We start from the raw sequence: 24,990 nt of genomic DNA on the forward strand, positions 1-24,990 counted from the left end.
TAGCTTATGAAAATCAAAATATGCTATGTCTATGGTTTTCCCCTGATCTACCTGACTAGCTTCAGCCCCAAAAATTAGTTTATCAAACAAACTTGATTTCTAACAAAGTTCTGCTGACCCTGCATAATCATGTAGTGATTTTTTACAATGTGCTTTGGTTTGTTAATGTATCCTTCATAATAGCTTCTAGCACTCTCCTACTACTGAAGTCAGGCAGACTGATCTATGGTTGCCTATGTTCTCTCTCCCTCCTTTCTCAAAGAGCAGAGCAACAGTTCACAGGGACTAACCAGCAGCTAGGAAATTCTGGATGACCACTATCCCTTCAGCTACCCCCGTTAAAGCTCTCTGATGTAGGCCTTCAGGTCAAGGAGATCTGAGTCTTACGGACAAATGAGTTTCTCATCTGTATTAACTGGATTAAGTTCCTCATTCTCATAGTCCCTTGGCTCTTCACTATCCCTGAAGTGCTTTCTGCAGAGAAGACAAAATATTTTCTGCTATTTTCTCCTTTTGAATTATAACTTCTATGGTTTCTGTCATAAGGGACCCCCAATTATTTTGGCTAATCTCTTCCTTTTCACATTTGTATAAAAGCTCCTGTAATATATTTCCATGTGTCTTTCTGGTTGACTCTCATATTTTATTTTCTCCCTCTATAATTCTCTTGGACATTTGTGCTGGTCTTCGCCCTCCCCTCTCCCCCTTCCCATCGGGTAGAAGATATAAAAGCCTGAAAGCACGTACCACCAGGCTCAAGGACAGCTTCTATCCTGCTGTTATAAGACTATTGAACAGTCCTCTAGTATGATAAGATGGACTCTTGACCTCACAATCTACCTCATTATGGCCTTGCACCTTATTGTCTACCTGCACTGCACTCTCTCTGTAACTGTAACACTTTATTCTACATTGGTTTCCCTTGTACTACCTCAATGCATTGATGTGATGAAATGATCTGTATGGAAGGCATGCAAAACAAAGTTTTTCACTGTACCCCGGTACATGTGACAATAATAAACCAATTTGGTATTGCATACCATTCGTATAGATCAATTCATTACACAGTGCATTGAGGTAGTCCAGAGTGCATTGAGGTAGTAGTACAGGGTAACAAGGTAGATTGTGAGGTCAAGAGTCCATCTCATCATATAAGGGAACCATTCAATAGTCTTATCACAGTGGGATAGAAGCTGTCCTTGAGCCTGGTAGTGTGTGCCCTCAGGCTCCTGTATCTTCTGCCTGATGGGAGAGGGGAGGACAGAGAATTTTGCAGGTAGGTGGGGTCTTTGTCTATACCTCTCGCTGCCTTGGTGAAGCAGCCAACATAATCAGAGTCCATGGAAGGGAGGCTGGTTTCCATGATGCGCTGGGCTGTGTCCACAACTCTCTGCAGTTTCTTGCAGTCCTGGGCAGAGCAGTTACCATACCAAGCCATGATGCATCCAGATAGGATGCTCTCTATGGTGCATCAATAAAAATTGGTGAGTGTCAAAGGGGACGTGCCAAATTTCTTTGGCCTCCTAAGGAAGTAGAGGCGCTGGTGAGCTTTCTTGGCTGTGGCGTCTACATGGTTGGACCAGGACAGGCTACTGGTAATGTTCACTCCTGGGAACGAAGCTCTCAACCCTCTCGACCTCAGCACCATTGATGTAGACAGGTGCATGTACACCGCCCCATTTCCTTAAGTCAATGACCAGCTCTTTTCCCTGCTCCATCACCACCAAACTGCTACCCCACCAGCATCATCCTTAGGCAGAGTACATCTTTTTGGCAATAGTGTAAACTTTTTCTTTGAAATTTATAATGCCAAATTCCTGAGTTTGCCACGGTTATGAAGTTTTAATTCCTAAGCAAGCATAAATCTATTCAGAATTGTGACATTTTCATTAAATATCTGCCATTGCACCTCTATAATCAAATCTTCTAATTTTATTTTGCAATTTATCTTGGCCACCTTATCCTTCTTACAGGGTTAACAAAAAATTCTTGATTTCACATCATTCTCAAAATCAGTACAAAACATTTTTATAGAAAAGGATCCTCTCGGAAAGAGTGATCATAATATGATATCATTTTGGTTAACTTAATTTCTAGCAATATGATTCTTCCCACACAGTTGTAGTTGGTTTGTTTCATTTTATAGTTCCACTAAAATTAGACAATTCTCAGATTCATTCTAAAAAATCAGCATTGTTGACAAGGCTGGCATTTATTGCTTATCCCTGTTATCCTTCAGAAGCCAAGACGGAGGATTATGAAACCCCTGAACATTATTTGAAATGGGGAGGCAGTGAGTTTGGTGGGGATAATCTGCCCAGGTACATTAAAATACATGGAGGGGTTTATGGTGTGATTTATACATTTAATCTAGTAGGTAAGCTTTTTTTTAAGATTCCCAAACAAAAGCAGAAGATGCTAGAAGCATTCAGCAGGTCAGGCAGCATCAGTGGGGAGAGAAACACTTGACGGTTTGTGGCAGGGCCCTTAATCAGAAGTGGAAAAGTGAGAAGACAGGTGTGTTTCATATTGCAGAGAGATGAGAGGTAGAGAGAGTGATGGGAATGTCTATGCTACAGTGCAGACAAAGTTGTACAGACATATATGTTCCATCTTTCCTTATGACACAAAAGCAAGCCACTCAGCACATCCCATAGTACCACTTATTTTCCCTGCAACCTATTCTCTTACATGTGCCCATTAACATCTCCCCCCCCCCCCCAGGCCTCTGATACACTCACCAGCTACCTACATCAGCTAATTAACCTATTAACCTGCAAACCTTGGGATGTGGGAGAAAACTGGACACTCAGGGGAAGCCCACTCAATCACAGAGCGAAGAGGCAAACTCCACACAGACAGCACCAGAGGTCTGAATTCAACCCAGACAGCTGGAGCTGTGAGACAGCCACACTACCTGCAACATCACTGTGCTGCACATGTGTGAGAGAAAAAAAAAGGGGCACAGATTTGACTGTATCAGTCAGTTTTAGTCAACACCTTGTTAAAGACAAGGGAAATGAAAACCACTGAGAGTGAATGGTTTAAAAAAAAGACAGAAGGAAGACAGGAACAGTCAAAAGCCAATGGCTCTAATGTTGTAATTTTCTTGTTAAAGAGCCAGTGCATTGACCATAACCATAAGATATAGCAGTAGAATTAGGCCATTTAGCCCATCGAATGTGCTCCGCCATTCGATCATGGCTGATTTTATTTTCAACCCCATCCTCCTGTCTTCTCTCCATAACTTTTAACCCCCTTATCAATCATGAACCGATCAATCTCTGCCTTAACTACACCCAATGACTTGGTCTCCACAGCCCTCTGTGGCAATGAATTCCACGGATTCACCACGCTCTGGCTGAAGAAATTTCTCCTCATCTCAGTTTTAAGGGGACGTCCCTGTATTCTGAGGCTGTGCCCTCGTAATCTTGATTCTCCCACTACTGGAAACATCCTCTCCACGTCCACTCTATCCAGGCCTTCCAGTATCCAGTAGGTTTCAATGAGATCCCCCCTCATCCTTCTGAACTCCATCGAGTACAGGCCCAGAGACATCAAACGCTCCTCATACGTTAAGCCTTTCATTCCCGGGATCATTCTTGTGAACCTCCTCTGGACCCTCTCCAGGGCCAGCACATTCTTCCTTAGATACGGGGCCCAAAATTGCGCACAATATTCCAAATACAGTCTGACCAGCATCTTATAAAGTCTCAGTAGTACACCCTTGCTTTTATATTGTTTCAATGTTTTACATTACATTGAATTGTAAAGTCCTCTCTACCCTCCTCCCCTCTGCTCGTCTTCTCATTTTCCTATTTCTGATGAAGGATCCCTGACCCAAACCGTCAACTCTGCATCTCTCCTCACTGATGCTGCCTGACCTGCTGAGTGTTTCCTGCATTTTCTGATTTTGTTTTGGATTTCCAGAATCTACAGTATTTTGCTCCAATTATGATTCAATTCATTGACACCTCTCTTTCAGGAATGCTCGCCTTGAAGAAATTATGCTCCTCTCTCCGATGGGATTTCTTTTTATCCCTTTAACCATGTTCACCATCAGTTGTTTCTATTTCCCTTCTTGTTTTTGATAAGGTGTTGACCAAAGTTCACTTCCACGGTCACCTAGAGTCATAGTTATACAGCACAAAAACGGGCCCTTTGGCCCAACTGGTCTATGCTGACCAAGTTGCCTACCTGAGCCCGTTGCATTTGCCTGCATTTGGCCCATATCCCTCCAAACCTTTCCTATCCAGGTACCTGTTCAAAAGTCTTTTAAACATCGTAGTTGTACCTGTCTCTAACACTTTCTCTGGCAGCTTGTTCCATATACCCACCACCCTCCGTGTGAAAAAGTTGCCCCTCTGGTACCCTTTAAATCTTTCCCCTCTCACCTTAAACCTATGCCCTCTGGTTTTAGACTCCGGGAAAAAGAATGTGACCATCCACCTTACCTACACTGCTCATGATTTTATATATCTGACTTTTTTTTATAACCTTTTAGATTCACCCTGAGCTTCCTGGGTAAAAAATGCCCCAGCTTATCCAGTCTCTCCTTATAACTCAAGCCCTCCAGTCCCAGTAGCATCCTTGAGAATCTTTTCTGCGCCCTTTCCAGCTTAATGGCACCCTTCCTATAGCCAGGTGACCAGAACTGCACATTTCCGTTCTCTTTTCTTTTGCTCTCCAAGGATGTGACTGTAAACTTTGGTCTGCCCCCTGTCACAGACATTCCCTCTGTTCCCTCCATCACTTTCACTTTCTGTATCTTAAAACACACTTGCCATCTCACTTTTCCAGCTCTTATGAAGGGTCCCTGACCTGAAACATCAACTCCTGTTTCTCTTCCCACTGAGTGCTTCCAGCATTTTCTGTTTTTGTTTTAAGATTCCCAGATGCCTGAGCATTATTATTATAAGTAATTTTATATCTGTTTCAATGTCACAATGAACTGTATCAGACATTCTGCAGATATGTAAAGTATGGTATTAATAGAAATTTTATGATAATCTGTACTCCCCGACAAAAAGTCCTCAAGAAGGTGCACAATTGTGTTTCTTTTATGCTGCCAGCCTGCAGCCCCTGTTTATTTTTCATTGCCTTTTGTTCTGCGAGATTTCGTCACCACCACCAATGTCAGCATTAGCAGATACAGGCATGCTGCTGACAACAGATAAAGCTCTGCAAAGAACTCTATTTAGCTTTGTAGTACAGACACACCCTGTGCACAATTTCAAAATTTTTCCAGTCGTTAGATGTAAAATGAGGGGCATAGATAAAGTATTGGTTTATGATTGTCACTTGGACCGAGGTACAGTGAAAAACTTGTCTTGCATACTGATTGTACAGGTCAATTCATTACACAGTGCATTGAGGTAGTACAGGGTAAAAACAATGACAGAATACAGAGTAAAGTGTCACAGCTACAGGGAAATGCATTGCAGGTCGAAAATAAGGTGCAAGGTCATGACAAGGTAGATTGTGAGGTCAAGAGTCCATCTCATCGTATAAGGGAACCGTTCAATAGTCTTATCACTGTGGGATAGAAGCTGTCCTTGAGCCTGGTGGTATGTGCCCACAAGCTCCTGTATCTTCTGTCTGATGGGAGAGGGGAGAAGAGAGAATGACTCGGGTGGGTGGGGTCTTTGATTACGCTGGCTGCTTCACCAAGGCAGCGAGAGCTATAGGCAGAGTCCATGGAGGGGAGGCTGGTTTCCGTGATGTGCTGGGCTGTTTTTCCCAGGGTAGGAGAGTCTAAAACTAGTGGCCATAGATTCAAGGTGAGAGGGGAAAGATTTATAAGGGACCTGAGGGGCAACTTTTTCAGAGGGTGATGGGTATATGGAATGAGCTGCCAGAGGAAGCTGTAAAGGCAAGAACAATTACAACGTTTGAAAGACATTTAGACAGGTACATGGATAGGAAAGGTTTGGAGGGAAGTGGGCCAAACACAGGCAAATGGAACCATCTCAGGTAGACAACTTGGTCAGCATGGACGAGTTGAGCCAAAGGGCCTGTTTCAATGATGTATAACTCTATGACTATAAAAGCAGGATTTAATCAGGTTCTAAAGATGCATGGCAATTCCTTCTCATTGTTTCAGAAGACAAGGGCTCCATCCACTTGGCACAAATTCATTCAAACCCAGAAGCCTTAAGATTATTCCCAACTGGGACGCTGGAAAAGTTGCCTGACAAAGCTGGAGCTGAGGCCTGGAGAGGGGAAGGACATGGATGGGTTGGGGAGTAGTGTCAGAGACATGGGATTGTTGGAAGGGAGGGAGGGCAGTGGAGGAAGGAGGGTAGGGTGAAGGAACTGTGAGAAGAAGAGATGGCTCTGATGGAGACAATGGATTGTAGAGAGTGGGTTTGGAGATTGTGGGGAGAGAGTCATACAGCAGAGGTAGGCACTGGGCTGGAGGGAGGCACTCCTGCAGCTCCTGGTCAGTAATCAATGCTAGAAGGGGACTTATCTTCTGCCTCTCCGTTAACTTCTGCCTCTTTTCAGTGGCTGTGTTTCCTGAGGCCAGGAAAACACAGTCTGCAGCCATTAAATACAAATGCTTGCTCGATTTGAAGCACAAAGTTTAATTTAAACATTATTAAAACTGACTCGCCTCGGGACAGCAGGTTGCCACTGTACAACCAACCTCCCTGGTTAAACTGGAAGTCAAAGAAAATCAAGGACAGAGTAAACTAGGAACAGCAGTCAGAAGGCCATTGACTCTGATGCTGTCACTTTCTTGTTACATCTGCCAGCTTCAAACTGCCTTTGTTATTTTTGTCTGTTATTTCCATTAAACAAGCAAGAGGACACTCATCAGGATAAGCAAAACTCTGGTGACCCTCAGGGGACACAATCAAAACAGGTCAGTCAAAGAAAGAAGAGTTAAGGTAGTAATTGGTGTTCTGAGAGAGTCGATACTTTCTAAAAAGTTGAACTACAGATGCTACTGAGTGTTGTTTCTTTCATACTGTAGCTGCTTCAACTAAGTCAAACTTCAGCACAGGTTGTAATCAGAGCAAGTGAATCCAGAGTAACAAAAGAGATAAAACGCCTGAGAAAACAAGGAAGACTGACAAATTGAGGACCCTTGCTGTTGTCAGTACAGCTGTGACCTCAATTCAGCGCACGAAAGCTCTGAGCTAACTTGGCTCTGTTAAGTGGAAATGCCATTCTTGTCTGGAGGTCTGGGCACCTACCTTTGAGTTCCGTTTAAAACCTCAGTCAGCAATAGCTTTTGAAACAAAGTTTCCTTAAGTAAAAAATCGATATAGAGCAAGTAATACAAAGGCAGCATCGAGCATCACCAAACTGCTCAAAGACATTAGATCTCTTCTTGCCCACTTGCCTTGTGTGGAACATAAATTATATTCTGCATTCTTAACACTATAGTCTGCATTCTGGTTTCTTTCTACTGCCTCGATGTACTTATGTATGGAATGATCTGTCTGGATGGCGTGCAAACAAAAAGCTTTTCACTGTATCTCGGTACATGTGACAATAATAAACCAATACCAATAACCGATTCCATTGTAAATCTGTTACACAGCTCAGCCTGTTACTGTGTGGTATTTTAAGGAAGTTGGGATTCAGCTGGTGTCAATATCTAACTTCCTTAAGCTGCCACAGCTGGAATGACTTCAGTACTGATGATGAAGGAACAGGTCCAACTAACCCTACCTTCTCCATTCTCTGCACAAAATACTGTGGGATAGGGGGAAAGAGAATTTCCTTTAATATACGAAGGTAATAAGTGCAAACATTCAGCCTTCCACAGTTAATGAGCAGAGGAATCCATCCTTTATTACTAAAGTACTCAAGAATCATCTTGCTTTTCTTCATCCAGGCAGTTCTGGATGAGCTGCCAGAAGAGATGGAACCACATCAGTGCCCTGAAAACTGCTCCGGAGAGGGGACATGATGCAGTGACGTCATCAGAGCAGCCTAGAAGGAAGAAGATTCAAACTGGCAGATGTTCAGCTAAAGATAGAGCAGACCATTAAACTCATCATACCAGCATCTTTGAAGTAGCTATCCAATTAGTTTGTCATCTCTCCAGCTCTTTCCACACAGCCCTCAAACCAGTCTTTTTCTAACGTTCTTTCTGAAAGTTAATCTTGAACCTGCTTCGATCATCATTTCAGGCAGCACTTTCCAGATCACAGCAATGAGCTTGGTATCATCAAACAAAAGATTCTCCCCTAGATTGGACTTTTTAATAATACACCAACCCTCTCTAGGATTCACTGGTTATTACATAACTGCACAGAATAAAAAGCAAACCTGCAAAGTTATAGGTTTAGTGCGAAATCCCTCAGATTTAAAGTTTGAGGTAAAAAAATAATTTGGAACGACTCCAAGGTGTACTACCTCTTGCATTCTGATCAAATTTTTTTCCCTTGACCAGCATCACCATAAAATATAAAAAATATAAGAACATAAACAGGTGAAGTAGGCCACAAAACACAAACTGCCAGAAGAACTCAACGGATCAAGCGGCATCTGTGGAGGCAAAGGTCGAGTCCCTGAGAGTGTAGAGGGAAGATAGCCAATATATGGAAGTGAGAGGGAGGGGTGAGACAGAGGCTGGTAGGTGATAGGTAGAACCAGATCGGGGGTGGTGGGTGATGGACAAATGGAGCCAAGTGGGGAAGGAGGAGGGGTGAGCGTTGAGACAGAAGTTGGTAGGTGACAGATGGAAACTGATAAGGGAGCAAGTGGAACCAGATAGTGGCGGGGATAGGAAAGGTGAGCCAAGGGAGAAGAAACCCACACGTAGAGAGGTACGTGGGTGATGGCTAGATGGAACCAGGTGGGGGAGAGTAATGGATCTGGGTAACGAGGGGAACAAAGGGAGAGAGATCCTGGGTGGCCTGGTGGGATTGGGAAAGGAGTGCTGGAGGTGTGGGTTGCCTGAAGCCCTGTAGGTTTCAGGTAATTTGTCCCTTTGAGGCTGCTCTGCCATTCAGGAGATTGTGGCTGATCTAGCTCGCATCATTTTTTAGCACTATCCCCAAATTTCTTGGTTCCCTTTATGTCCAGAAATCTACAGAATGAACTGTTATGAATGAACTCAGTAGCTAAGCCTCTATAGCCCTTTGGGGTAGAGTTTTCAAAAGCTTCACTACTCTCTAAGTGAAGAAATTTCTCCCTATTTCTACTTGATCTGCCTCTCCTTTATCATGAAACTATGCCCTTCTCAGTTGTAGACTCCTCAGGCAAGGAAACGTCCTCCCTGCATTCAGTTTGTCAAGCAGCTTAAAACTCTTATATGTTTCGATGAAGTTTCTCATTCTTCTAAACTCAAGAGAAAGCAACTCCAGTCCACTCAATCTCTCCTCACACAGCAAACCCACCATCCTGGAACCAGCCTTGCGAATCTTCGCTGCGGTCCATCTTGGCAATTACATTCTTTCTGAGGTAAAAACTGTACAGAACACTCCAGGTGTGGTCACACCAGGGCCCTATACAGTTGCAATAACACTTCCCTACCGCTGTGTACAAATCCTCAGATCAATATCATTCATACCAATAGATTTTGTTGATTTTGGCAGGTGAACATTGGATATCATGTTTATAACAGTAAGAACAATTGCTCCACTGATAAGCAGGCACTGAAATAAAACTCGTTCTCTATTATTACTCAATTAAATCATTTAATTAAGAATAAACTAATAGTTACATAGAACAGTACAGCACAATACAGGCCCTTTGGCTCACAATGTTGTGCTGACCTTTAAACCACACCTATCTAACCCCTTCCTCCCACATACCCCTCTATTTTAAGTTCCTCCATATGCCTATCTAGTAATCTCTTGAATTTGACCGATGTACCTGCCTCCACCACCGCCCCAGGCAGCGCATTCCATGCCCCAACCACTCTCTGGGTAAAAAACCTCCCTCTGATATCTCCCTTGAACTTCCCACCCATTACTTTAAAGCCATGCCCTCTTGTATTGAGCATTGGTGCCCTGGGACCATATAGATAATAGTTGTTTCAGTTTTCATGACGCGAGGAAAGCTATTTGAAATCATTTGAATTTAACACAAAAGAATTTTCTGGGGGGGGTGGGGGGGGGTGAAAGGGTGATTGAACTTGCTTCTTCAAATAGATGAGGGTCATGACCATTGAGAAGCGAGGTAAGTTTCCAGAATGGTAACTAGTTGATGCAGTAACATACGACCAATGCTTTATCTAGATGGATTCGTGCGTTTTTGGTTTGGTTTTAGTGCACACTTTGTCAGACCTGGAGAAGGCATTTGTTGCAGAACTGTTATTATGGCATTGACCAGACTTTTGAAAGTACATCATTTTAAAGGATTTGTGACATCCTGAGGTTACAAAGGACAACCTTCTTTTCTTCTTGCACAGATCTGAGAATGGGATGGCTGCCCTTGAAGCTACCTCTTTTGCATAGCTAATTTCACACTTCAGTAGATTTTCTTTGCCTGAGGAAAAACTCAAGTGAAGCCTCTTTATGGTTATTTAAAAGCAACAGTCATTGGAGGGTAGAGAAAGCTTCACCTGGCATATTGATTTAATGCTATCTTCAAAGTGGCTGTCAATCCTCACCTCAATTCCAATGGGCTTTCTAAACAGCAACACTAATTAGTGCTAGAATAAGGGCAGTTGCAAGCTTGGTGTTCATGCCAGTCCAGATGGAGAGTCTTAACCCGAAAAGTCAACGATCCATTTCCCTCCACAGATGCTGCCTGACATGCTGAGTTCCTCCAGCAGTTTCTGGCTCTCTGGTATTCATGCCAATTAGGATTTGGTTTTCATGCTCTTCACCAGGGACAACCACCATCAAAAATAACAGGTCGATTAAGGTGCCAGAAAGATTAACTATTACAGTGCACATTGCATCACAACCCTGCCTAGTTAATCAATGTTCAGTGTTTGGTTACCAGCTTAACTATATTGACTGGTGCCAGAAACGTGGCGACACTTGAGGGCTGCCCCCAGAACACTCTGTGCAAAAGGTGTATTTCATTTTGTGTTTTGATGTACATGTGACTAATAAAGATACCTTATCTTGTCTTATAGATTTGCCTTGAAAGCGAAAGACTGCGAGTTCAAGTGTGACACCATGACCTGAGTCCAGCCAACAAATTAGTGCAATATTAATTGTTAACTCAAATTTTTCTCAACCACTGAACTGCATTGTCACAAATTTTCTGAAAATTCCTGATTATAATAGTTACAAACACAAAAAAAGCATCCTGATCAATGTGATGGAAGCTGCTGCTTTCCTTCAGCTTTGCTTCACTGCAAAGCTCTCCCCAGCCTGGAGATTTCTCAGTCATACTATCTTCAATGCTCACTAAAATCACTATTTATTGCTGTCACTTATTCTACTTTTCATTGCAGGTAAGCTTATGCTTTTGTCAGACCACAAACTACCATTTTTTAACATAGGTTGTGTTAGAAAGGGCACAGATAGGAGTTCAAAGCTCAACTTGGAGTGAAGTATGACAAAAAGGTTACAGAAAGCCTGGTTCAGTCTCAGATAGTTGCCAGGGAGAGGGATGGAGTCAGTGTCTATGGAAACATATTTGGGATGGGGACTGAAGGTGATGGTTTAGATCTTTCTAAGTGGATGAAACATCTGGTCATCAAATCCTGGATGTTGGTCATTAGTCTGAAAAATTGGAGGCAGTGGAGGTTTAGGACAGGTACCAGTGAGTTAAGGCTGGCTGGCATCAGTATAGGTGAAGGTGTGCTTCAGATAACGTTACTGAGGAGAGACATAGAGATGCAAAATAAGAAGGACTGAGGATAGGTCACTGGGAGACCAGTGGGATGAAAGTGGAATAAGAAGCCAGTACTGACGATTCTCTGTGTATGACCACAGAGGAACGGATACAACCAGGCTAGCACAGTCCCAACCTGCTGGAGTGTGGTGGATAGAAGCTAAAGGAGGATAGCAAGCTCAACTATGCCTAAGGCTGCAGACAGAGTAAGGTATAGTCTACCTTTGTCACGACCACATAGGACATCATTGGTGATTTGGATCAGAGCTGCTCCAATATTGTGGCATGGACAGAGAATGATCAGTGGGATTCAAGTACGGAGTTCTGGATAAAATGGAGGCAACAAAACATTCAAAGCCTTTGGAGAGGAAAAAGTCAGAAATGGTACAATAGTTTGGATGGTGAGAATGGTTAAGTACTTCTCATTTGAGGATAGGACAACGGTGGCAGAATTGGAAGAGAGGGAGGTGGTAGAGGTGGAAGAATATTAACTATAGCTAACACACAGGCTAAAGAGGGAAGTTAGGCAGTCAATGGGAATGGGATTGAGGGGCCTGGACAGCGTGAGTTCACAGGAGGCATGAGGCAAGATAAAGGTGTGAGCTTGGGACCAGGGCTGGGGCAACTTTAGAAGTTTGGGCCAGTGAGCTAGGCAAGAGGAGGGAAGCAGCAGAGGTAGTGGATCTCAGTTTTAGTAACAAGAGTCCAAGAACTCCTTGAGTTTGTTATCAGAGGTGAGGGCAGATGAGATTGGAGTGAGGGATTTAGGGTGATGAGGAAACATTCAGAAAGGAAAAGAAGGAAATGAATTCAGGGGCCAGAATAAAACACAAGTTGTAATGGAGATTAAAATCTCGAGGACAAGAGGTTGCTCAATGCAAAGGCTGAGGGAGGAACACAGGACAATAATTGCAGGACATTTCAACTCTGCAGTTTGCAGAGCAAAAGATCAAGAGATTGCCTTTAGTACCTTTCTGAACACAAATTTAACATGTTTCCATGTTATAAGTCTGAGCTGCATGCTTTTGAAATTGGAGTTCACTAGAGGTGTCAGTGTTGGATGACTCCAGCCCGTTTTGGTGAGGTGTTCAGGTACTGACACAACATTAGCTGGGCTTACATCAGTGAACCCTTTCTGGAAACTCTCCAAATATCACCCAAACTCTCAGGTAATTTCTAAAAATGACAGGAGAGAAATGGGACATAGCAGAGGATACAGATGATCAGAGTCAGAGAAAGAACAGCGGATTGGGATGGGGGAGAGGGAAAAGTATCACTGTTGAGGGCTCAGTGGGAGAAGAGAGCAGGGCATCGGAATAGGGGAGATAACGGGGAATAGGAAGTGAGTGATAAGGGATCATAGTGGGAGACAGAGTGGGATTGGAGGAGATAGAAAGAATTGTGACCACAGTGAGGGAGAGAGCAGAATCAGAGAAGAAAGAATTTGAGTATGGGGATGGGAGCAGGGAGAGTTCATACGATCGATATGGCAACCAACCATGTCCAAATGGACTCCTTAAATTTCTTATTTATCAAGGGTTATCAGTGATTAAGCAAAAAAAACTCAGCAAAATGAGCTGTATCTGTATTGTTAAATGCTCAAAATAATATTTCAAAATATGATGGATTTTTAAATTATAAATTTTATTTATTTTTATATAAAATTTATGCATTATATTTTAGCTTCTAAATTTTATTTATGTACACAATTCTTGATTTCATGCTTTGTGAAATGTTCAAAGCATTAGCCAAAAGATGTGCTTTACCTTCCTGGTTTGCCTTTCCAAGGAAAATCTTCACTGTGAGATACCTCATTAAAAGCGGAATCCACGCCCCAGAGATTGGTCAACTTTGTGGCCATCTTTATTCGCAATGGCTACTGTTGCTTTACTGCTAACCACAAAATCACAGCCTTTCTCACCATGATTAGACACAGAGTACAAAATACAGGGTAACTTCAAAATCCTGACTTGTTAACTGGAACTGTTCCTCTTTGTTCCTATTCTTTTCCTATCGAGATCTAGTTCTTAATCAATTTGTCAGTGATTACAATAACCTCACTATAGAAGCTTATTAGCTGCCATCTGATCTATGCACTTGCTCTCTTTAACCAACTCTTTGATCTCACCAAAACATTACAGAGTTTTTACAGGATAGAAATCCAGCTTTTGATCTATACTCAGTACTTCAAAAGGGCTTTACTCTTTTTGGTAGCTGGCAAAGTTAGTGTAATTAGTGAACTTATGCTCTAAGGACACCTGCTTGCAGTTCAGAGGTGGTTCAAAGAAAAAATACTTGCTGGAGATTGTGGTTCATGATAATTCATACCAAAAGGGAAATGGATCAATTGCTGGTCCATGGCAACAGGTAGTTAATGGACTGTATCCAAATCTACTCCCAAACTTACAGCCTAAACAGGTTAAAGCAGGATCACAGAATGGGTACAGCATGGAAGGCTATTCAGCCCTTTGAATCCATACTGGCTCAGAGCAATCCTGCTAGTCCCACCTCCTCAATCACTTCCCATCACCTTGCAAATTCTTTTCTTCCAGATTATTATCCAGCTTTCCTTTTAATGCTGCAGCTGAATCCGCTTCCATTTACTACCCCGGAACTGGGTTCTAGAGCTTAACTATTCATTGTAAAAGAAATAAACTCCACATGTCACTTTTGGAAACATTACTACTTGAAAGTTGCCCTACAAGTCACACTTCTTCCTGACTTGGAAACACATTGCTGTTCAGTCATCATCATACTCCTGCTGTTCTCCATCGTGTTACTGGAGCACCTTTAGCATGTGCAGTACGGTAGTTTAAAAAGACCCCGTTTCACCTTTGCAAGGGCCTTACATAATATCCGGCACCTGATCCGGTAACATGTTATTATTGTCACCAATTATCTAAGCTTGCCCAGTGTTCCATTTATTGGTGTGTAGCGACTCACCGTCCAGGCAAGTGAACCGGCTTGGCAGTCGGGTCGCGCATCGTCGGAGCGGTGAGGCCCAAGATGGTGGTGGGCCTTCGTCTTCCCCAAGCGACAGGGAGAACCCGCGCGCGGGAAAGACTTGATGATGTAGCATATACATCATTGCCATTTGGAATGGGCAGGAACAGTCTCTCTTAAAAGGCCCGCGCAAGGCGGGAAAATAAACCAGTTCTTGTTCTGAAACCCTTTGACTAGTGTCTTGTTTTTTCACATCGTGGTAGCAGCCGCCACATTGGTGACCCTGACAGTCCAAACGGATCTTGGACCCGCACAATGGACGACAACGCAGCAGCCAACACAGTGGCACTCAAGCTGCCCACCTTTTGGACATTTCGTCCCAGCGTCTGGTTCGACCAGGCCGAAGCGCAATTCCACCTTCGCCAGACCGACCATCCACAACCTGTCCCTGAGTGTCGACTACACGGCCCTGGCTGACGCACAGCAAGCCGACGACGAGCTGCCCAGCTACAGAACCGCAGTCTCGGGCCTGCAGCTCCAAGATTTCTTGGTTGGTCCAGGTCGGCAGACCCTCCTTTGCGACATCACAACAGGTCAACCCTGCCCTTTAGTTCCTGCAGCCTGGCAGAGATGCGTTTTCGACTCAGTACATGGGTTGGCGCACCCGTCCATCAGATCAACTGTCCGACTGGTTGCCAGCAAGTTTGTCTGGCATGGCCTGCGCAAACAGGTCAGTGAGTGGGCCAGGACTTGTCTACACTGCCAGACATCGAAAATCCAACGACACACCAAAGTCCCGCCACAGCAGTTCGAGCCTACCCGTAGAAGGTTCGACCACATCCACGTCGACCTCGTGGGCCCTCTGCCGGTTTCAGGAGGAGCCCAGTATCTCCTTACCATCGTGGACCGGTTCACGAGGTGGCCAGAGGCAACCCCTCTATCTGACATCACGACTGATTCCTGCGCCCAGGCGCTGCTCACAACTTGGATCTCACGTTTTGGTGTTCCAGCCCACATCACTTCAGACAGAGGCACCCAATTCACCTCCAGCCTCTGGTCTGCATTAGCGAACATGCTAGGAACGCAGCTGCACACAACCATGGCCTACCACCCTCAATCAAACGGGTTAGTGGAACGTTTCCACCGCCATCTGAAATCAGCCTTGATGGCCCACCTGAAGGGTCCTAACTGGGTCGACGAACTGCCTTGGGTCCTGCTTGGGATACGCACTGCCCCTAAGGAAGACCTCCACGCTTCGTCAGCTGAACTTGTGTACGGGGCGCCCCTGGTTGTCCCAGGGGATTTCATACCTGCCCTTCGGGACCAAGGGGAACAACCCATGGCAGTCCTGCAAAGACTGCGTGAGAGGCTCGGCAACTTGGCCCCGATTCCTACCTCGCAGCACGGTCAAGCCCCATCCTGTAAGCCCAAAGAGCTACGAGACTGTAAGTTTGTTTTTGTTCGCAGGGGCACACCTCGGGCACCGTTACAACGACCATACGAGGGGCCGTTCCGGGTCATCAGGAATAATGGATCCACCTTTATTTTGGACATTGGGGGCAAGGAACAGGTCTTCATGACGGACCGCCTCAAACCGGCCCATTTAGATCTGCAACAACCGGTCGAGGTTTCAGCACCGCGACGCACAGGCTGACCTCCTAAGTGGCGGCTAACACAGCCCGCGGATCTTGGGGACCGTATCACTGGTTCTGGGGGGGGGTTGTGTAGTGACTCACCATCCAGGCAAGCGAACCGGCTCAGCAGTCGGGTCGCGCATCGTCGGAGCGGCGAGGCCCAAGATGGTGGTGGGCCTTCGTCTTCCCCAAGCGACAGGGAGAACCCGCGCGGGAAAGACTTGATGATGTAGCATATACGTCATTCCCGTTTGGAGTGGGCGGGAATGGTCTCTCTTAAAAGGCCCGCGCAAGGCGGGAAAATAAACCAGTTCTTGTTCTGAAACCCTTCGACTAGTGTCTTGTTTTTTCACATCGTGGTAGCAGCCGCCACAGGTGCTTATATCCCTCACTTCCAGAATGAAGTTCACTACAAGAAAACAATCTGTTTTTTGCTCAAATCTACTTTTAATTTTGAGGCAATGGGATTGACGTTAGAATTTCTGATTGTGCTTTAAGACTGAAGTTTTTTTAGAAAGTTAAATTCTTGTAGGAAGTAAAGGCACAGTGTACTAAGGAAACTACTGACATCAGCAAATGTTAAACATTAGACTTTGTTTCTATTCGGAGTTACAGTCTGCAAAGTGTAATCTATCAGGTAGAATCTAGGACAAATATTTTGAGAATATCTGCCTTCAAAAAAGGAAGATAGAGGTGTTGCTAGATAAAGCTTCTGGGACCAACAGATGTAAAGGAGGTAAGTTCTCAGCAAGCCCACAGGAACCGTTGGGTTGAGTCAACTTCCATAGTCTCAAAGCAAACCCTGACCAGCAATACCAGTCCAAGTGTCCATAGGAAAGGATATTTTGTGCTGGCTAATAAGCAAGAGGAGTGTGAAGATGGACAGTGATCACTCCACAGAGCTCAGTCAGAGATACATTTCCCTCTGTGGGGTCATAAACAGTCTTTTCACCTCGACACAATACTACGATCAACAACTAAACAGCACCCAGACTGAAACTTGTCTACCTGTTAGCGCAGCACAGTAGATTGATGGTATTTTGTAGACACCTGCTTTTACCCAGATTCTACCACTCAACTACACACTAGGAACAACTAGTTTATTGGTTAATTAACTTATCAATCTGCACATTTTTGGGATGTTGGAAGAAACCCGAGCACCCAGAGGAAACCCAAGCATTCACAGAGAGAATGTGCAAACTCCGCACAGCCGACACCAGAGATCAGGATCGAATCTGGTTTGCTGGAGCTATGAAGCAGCAGCTCTGCCAGCTTGTGATCCAGGGAGCCAAACACACTGTCCCATTGACAGAGGGATCAAATTCATAGAGGTTACAATTTAAGATTCTTTTAAGTCATTAGTTTGGAGGAAGTCACATAAGGAAGTGAAAGATCAAGGAGAATTTGGACGGGGAGAAGCTTAAGATCAGGTGTTGGCGGACTAAGAGTCAATGTAGATCAACAAGCACAGTGGTCATCATCAATGGGACTTCATGTGAGTTCAGAGCCAGTGAGTTCAGCAGCAGGGCTTTGGATGAGCTCCAATTTTTGCAGGACGGGAGGTGAGAGACTGGCCAGCCAGGTACTGGAGTTGTCAAATTCAGCAGCAATGAACAAAGGTTTAAGCAACGGATGAGCTGGAAGAGGGGCAAAGTTGGAAGGCTTTATAGAGCGGAAGTAGACAGTTTTGGTGATGAATGGTAGGAAAGGGAAGTTGGATGCGCAACAGTAATTGGCAAAGCATTGGAACAACGATGGCTAATTTGCCAATAGAGTAAAAGGATATCAATGCAGTGGTTAAGTTACTCAGCCAGCAGCCAGAGCTGACTGATCCAAAGGTACAAATCTGAAACCCGCATGACAGTTGAGGAACTTAATTAAATAAATATGGATTTTTTCAAAAATAGCTAAAGTAAGTAATGGATGTCATGAAACTGTAAAAAAATCTATACGTCACAGGAGATATTCTGCCGTCCTTAACCCAGTCTTGTTTATATGTAACATCAGACATACTACTGTTGTTGACTCTTAAAGCCTCCTCAGTTCTGGGGCAATCAGGAATGGACATAGGGGAGCATAGACGAGGATATAATGGGGGAATGGCCAGAGTGAGAGAATGTAATGTGTTAGTGAAGAAAAAGATGAAAATGTGATTGACAGATCGATACCTACTGAGTGCCATGATGTATAAAGATGGGTCTTCATTGATGGGCCCATTAAAGAGACTTTTGAATCTGGTGGTTCAGGTTGCAGAGCCAAGCATCTGGTCCTTGAACCACAAGAAGCAGGTAAGTCAGTGAAACTGCCTTATCGCAGATACTCCATTGGATTCAGCAACGGGAGCTCCCAAAAATTGTGGCCCAAAACAAATGCAGGACTTACAAGAAGGGAACACGACCATTCAGCCAAACAGATTTGTACTGGTATTGTTCTATTGTTGTTGTTCTACATATTGTTCTATTCATTTCCCCTCTTGCATTCATGTAGTTCCCCATTCTCACTACTGACCCTGGCAATGAAAGCCGATGGATTGTTCCACCTTTTTCTCTTGTAACCCAGGTGCATAAAGTCATACAGCACGGAAACAGGCCCTTCGGCCCATCAAGTCTGGGATGACCATCAACCACCCACTTTCACTTGCCCCCATTGTATTTTCCCCACATTCCTATCGACTCCCTTGAGATTCTACCACTTGCCCATGCAGCAGGTAATTTACAGTGGCCAGCTAACCTACTGACCCACAGGTCTTTGGGATGCGAGAGGAAACTGGAGCTCTTGGGGGCGGGGGTGGGGGGAACCTATGTGGTCACAGGGGGAATGCACAAACTCCACATAGACAGCACTGGAGGTCAGGATCGAACCAGGTCTCTGGAGCTATGAGGCAGCAATTCTACCAGCTGTGCCACAATGATGCCCGCACACCACTGCACTGCTCACTCTCTCTTCGAAATTTATTTATGCATCTGTTTCCATAATCTCTTCCTCAACTCTTTAACCTATCGACCAATTGCTTGCAGGCACAGTCTTAATAATTAAAACGTTTTTGTTGAGGGTGGATATTTTCAAACTTGTATTCTTTACTGCTTCTCAAACTAGTTGAAAACTGACCTACTCTCAAGGTTGCATGCAACATTTCTGCAATTGTAAACCATCAACCTGAAACCAAATTGTTTGTCTTTCTGATGCAAATTTGTTTGGACTCGTGGACCCGTGATATGATGTGCTAATGAGTTATTCTGAGGGTGAAGTTGATGGAATTGGTTGAAACAATTTTAAATATGGTCTTCCCTAAGGTGCCGTACTATTCCATTCGCACAGCAGAGAGTGTAGCCAAGCAGACTCTTGGGAGCCTCATATCTCTGAGTGGAGTGGACGATTATCCCAAAATAGTGACTCTGATAAGTGTTTGAAACAGGTGGCAGGCTGGTAATGGTGATCAAGAAATCGACCAGCACAGATTTACTGATGGTAGTGTTTGGAACAGTGGACAGAGGGAGGACAGGTTACCGAGACCCTTCCACAGAGAAACATTTTGGAATTCAAGTTCCCTGCATTTTAGAGGGTTAAGGGTTACGGGGTTACGGTTCTCAGCCCCCTACTCTACTCCCTATACACTCATCACTGCTTGGCCAAATTCTACTCTAACTCCATCTACAAGTTTGCAGCTGATACCACCATAGTGGGCCGCATCTCAAATAACAATGAGTCGGAGCACAGGAAGGAGATAGAGAGCTTAGTGACATGGTGTCATGACAACAACCTTTCCCTCAATGTCAGCAAAACAAGAGAGCTGGTCATTGACTTCAGGAAGGGGGGTGGTGTACATGCACCTGTCTACATCAACAGTGCTGAGGTTGAGAGGGTTGAGAGCTTCAAGTTCCTAGGTGTGAACATCACCAAAAGCCTGTCCTGGTCCAACCACATGGACACCACGGCCAAGAAAGCTCATAGTGCCTCTACTTCCTCAGAAGGCTAAAGACATTTGGCATGTCCCCTTTGACACTCACCAACTTTTATCCATGCACCATAGAAAGCATCCTATCTGGATGCCTCACGGCTTGGTATGGCAACTGCTCTGCCCAGGACCACAAGAACCGCAGAGAGTTGTGGACACAGCTCAGCACATCACGGAAATCAGCCTCCCTTCAAAGGACTCTTTTCTATACTTCTCATTGCCTCGGTAAAGCAACCAGCAGAATCAAAGACCCCTCCCACCCCGGGACTTTCTCTCTTCTCCCCTCTCCATTGGGCAGAAGATACAAAAGCTTGAAAGCACATACCACCAGGTTCAAGGATAGCTTCTATCCTGCTGTTATAACATGATTGAATGGTTCCCTAGTACGATAAGATGGACTCTTGACCTCACAATCTACCTTGTTATGACTGTGCACCTTATTGTCTACCTGCACTGCACTTTTTTTGTAACTGTAACACTTTATTCTACATTCTGTATTGTTTTACCTTGTACTACCTGAATGCACTGTGAAATGAATTGATCTGTATGCGTGATATGCAAGACAAATGTGTCACTGTTCCTCGGTACAAGTGACAATAATAAACCAATTCCAATGACGGTGCATGGCTCCATGATGTCATAGAGTTATACAGCACAGGAACAGGCCCTTCGGCCCAACTTATCCATGCCGACCAAGTTGCCTACCTGAGTTAGTCCCATTTGCCTGCATTTGGCCCATATCCCTCTAAACCTTTCCTATCCATGTACCTGTCTAAATGCCTTTTAAACATTGTAATTGTACCTGTCTCTACCACTTCTTCTGGCAGTTCATTCCATATATCCCCACCCTCTGTGTCGAAAAACTTGCCCCTGAGGTCCCCCCAGAAATCTTTCCCCTCTCACCTTCAACCTATGGCCTCTGGTTCCTATCGGGTTAGATTTCAACTACGTCATTAAAGAAATTTAACATTCAACACTACCCACCAAATAAAGTACAGAAGGTATACTTACAGCAGCAGATTCGAGATCAACAATTCAATGTAGGGCAATCTTGATTTTAAAAAATACATTTTTCCAATTCTCTTCCCACCTCTCTTGAAGGAACTGCTTCATACCAGCTTCCAGGTCTACAAGGCATCAGTATCTTTTCATTTTTGGAAATGAAAAGAACTCACATTTGTACAGACTATTGCAATGTCAGGACATCTCAAACATGCTTCAAAGCCACTGAAGTACATTTTGATGTGTAGTCCATGTTGTAACATGAGGAAATGCCACAGCCAATGTATGCACAGCAAGCTCTCACAAACAGCAACGAAACTAATGACCAGATAGTATCAACCAGCTGGTTATGGGATACCAGGCCTGTTAACTGTTACATTTAAGTCTCACTTGAATTTCACAGAAGGTTCCAATAGAGTCAATGGATAAAGAATCAGGTGTAGCAAACCTACTGAATATTTCCTTTCCTGAAATCAACTGTATCATCCATGCTTCTTGGCTGGACTGATTAAGGATTGAACTGGGATCAACGTGGCTCAGTTCCTTTAAGAAAGAAACTAACTAAAGCCTAGGGCATTTGGGGAAAACGGAATAACTTCCAACAGCAGCTTGCAGAACTGGAAATTATAAATCTAAGAAACTTGCGTGTGTCGGTGTAAAACAATTAGGACAATCCTTCGCAATGTAATCTCATGAAAATCTCCCGTGTCAGCAAATTCCCTGCCTTGAGTGCATCTCTACTGTGTCCCAGTGTGCATTGTGATTGATTCAGTGGTAGCAATGTTGTTCCAGTTATGTCTATGACCTATTGCATCTAATAAGTCTTTACTGTATTCTGTTTAAACTTTGAACAAAGGAAATGACTACAAATGGGAAGCTCTGGGTTCTATTTTCCTGGCAGCTTCCAAGCATGCCCACTTTATATTCTTTTGCAGAGTGATTTCCCTTCAGTAATAACTAGACCACAGTACAGACCGGTATGCTTAGATTAACTAGCTCTGGTTTAAAGACCATTTGTTTCTGAATGTGCATCCCAAAACTATAGTGTCCAGCAGCATAAAGCAACATTTTGAGTGGGTTCTTTTGAATCCGGGGGAATCTGACCACCATTGTTCCTGAAATGGCTCTTTTATAGTGTTTACCTTGATGGTGAGTGTTAGTAACTCAACCACAGGGACTACCACAACTTACTCAAACAGCATCTTCACAAGCTTTATAAAAAGGAATGGATTTGTTAAGCAACAGGGCTAGAACTAGACATTCTGCATGGATCCAATTAGACTGATGGGCAGCTCAGGTGATGGAAAGTGTTGGTTCTGTCCTTGGGGTCTGGAAGCTGACAGCATCATCAATCTCAGTCATGCGTGGCACTGACCTCTTGCAACTTCAGCATCGTTGTGACTGAGCTCCTGACAAGGTTTCCAGCTCAGGGAGCAAGGCCTACAAATGATTCTTCTCCGTAACATCTGAGGTCTAAGATCACCATGGTCTGCTGGATCACAGGAGCTACTTTCTGAAATAAATATTGAACCGGAGAAAGTTCCCTCACTGTGATCTCTCAAAATGAAGCAAACTTGATACTATCTAATAAACTTTTCAAACCACATTCAAAAGGGATCAACGCTATCCAATATGAAATTGTTCCTACTCTTCTTATGCCTCTCACATTCCCTCATCAGGATACAAGGAATATCTGAACACCTGTAATGTGATTCCACTCATGTCTGAGTCCCAAACAGCACTGAAGCAGATACAAACCTGTAGCATCAGTCATGCTGGCTGTCATACTGGTAAAGATATTAGCCCATGTGATGCTGCCTGCCACAATTATGTAGATTAGGTAGATTATGAAGTCAATCAATGCACAGCATTGACTTGATACCAGCTCTGTCAAATTGGAGCTCCACTTCACCTAACGTTTTCTCTTAAACCTTGTACATCAGTTCACAAGTAGGAAGGATGCCCTGCTCCATCATCAGCACTATTTAAAGGAGTCATCGATTACTAGTGGGTTAGTTGCTCATTGATTTTTACTGGCTATTGCCATAATTGTATAATGGTTTGCTGCTCACTAATGATGGTAAAGTGTACAGGAGTGATTTACAAGGTGCTGAAGGTCTTTGTTAAGACAGCTGTGCCTCAGCCATGCAGTCAATCCCCTTGGAATGCAGCAAGAAAACTATCAGGGCAAACTACTGAGATGGAGGTGATGGTTGGGGAGAAGGGATCTCTTTAGGAGGCCATACCCAGCCCAGGATGTATAGGGAGCTGTTCTGCCTGAACCTCAGTGAGGAACAGTGTAGCATGCATTTGAGTTCCAATATGGCTGCTATAGCCACAATCTAACTTTAACCAATACCAAACAAAATAGTGGAGAATTACAGGTCTAGAGTGGACAAGAAGCTCAAAGGAAATAAGCATTAGTAAAAAAAAAATCTGGTGTTGGAGAAATAAATAGGGCTGAAAGATGATAAGTCCCCAGAACCCGATGACCTTAACCTTAAGGTTTTTATAGACCTGTCAATAAAGATAGTCAGTAAAGATAGCAGACATACTGGTTAGCATCTTCCAAAAACTCCCAAACTGTTCACGCACATTTATGGTTAATAAATATAAATCCACTAATGAAGAAAGGAGGGAGAGAGAACAGCAAACTACAGACCAGTTAGTCTGACATTAGTACAAAGGAAAATCTGTTTAGGAAGTGGTAGATCCGTGTCCACCCTGGGCTGGGTAATGACCTCCAGCATAGGTTCACCAGGTTGATTCCTGAGATGGCAGCTTTGTTTTATGAAGAGAGATTATGCATATATAGTCTATATTCTCTTGGGTACAGATGAATGAAAGGTAATCTCATTGAAATACACAAAATTATAATGGAGTTTGACAGGTTAGATATCGGTTTCTTTGGCTGGGGTGTCTAGAACCAGAGCATAGGGTAGAGGTTGGCCATTTAGACTGAAGGGAGAAGTAATTTCTTTACCCAGAAGGTAGTGAAACTTTGAAATTCTCCATCCTAGAAGGCTGTAGAGGCTTAGTCACTGAGCAGATTTAACTCAGGTGACAGGCTTTTACATATTAAGAGTATCAAGGGATATTGGGTTAGTGCAGGAAAGTGGCCCTGAGGTAAAATATCAGCAGTAATTTTACTGAATGGCAAAGCAAACACAAATGGTGAAATAACCTCCTCCTGCTTCTTTCTTAGTTTGTCAGTGAGCATCCAGCACCTTGTTTGAGGATGTAGCTACCATGGTTGGATAGCCGGCAGCATGTGCACTCAGTGAGACCTGGGCCTGTGGCTTGTGTGATTGATTGTGTGGCTTGATTGATTGATTGATTAGTCGTTGATTGATTGTTGGTGTGATGCATTGGAAAATGTGTGAGGCGAGTGGTCCAGATGGTGGGTGCAGCATTTCAAGGTACGTTCACTGACCCTGGCCATGCACATGATGTCATGGAAGATGAGGACTTGGAGGCGCTGATGCAAGGCTCAAGATCCCGGCAATAATTCAGGACGTTGCACTCAGAAGGCAATGTCAGGAGTCAATCTGGATCAGCTTCTGGCTCCCTGCCAAGTGCTCTGTCTTCACCAAACATCTCCTCATACTTTCCTTAAAAAATGCCCAGGAACATGAACCTTGGGCAATCTTTCTTTCTACTCTTTGTGCAAGAGAGATGAAATTAATTGCGGCACCCACA

General features: G+C 44.0%; 1 protein-coding gene across 1 annotated transcript in view; it reads right to left on the bottom strand.

Moving 5' to 3' along the window:
• Positions 1–24,990, bottom strand: part of spata20 (spermatogenesis associated 20) — a 292,534-nt gene that overhangs the window by 40,697 nt on the left and 226,847 nt on the right.

The sequence above is a fragment of the Pristis pectinata genome, chromosome 18, assembly GCF_009764475.1.
Source record: "Pristis pectinata isolate sPriPec2 chromosome 18, sPriPec2.1.pri, whole genome shotgun sequence".
Lineage (NCBI taxonomy): Eukaryota > Metazoa > Chordata > Chondrichthyes > Rhinopristiformes > Pristidae > Pristis > Pristis pectinata.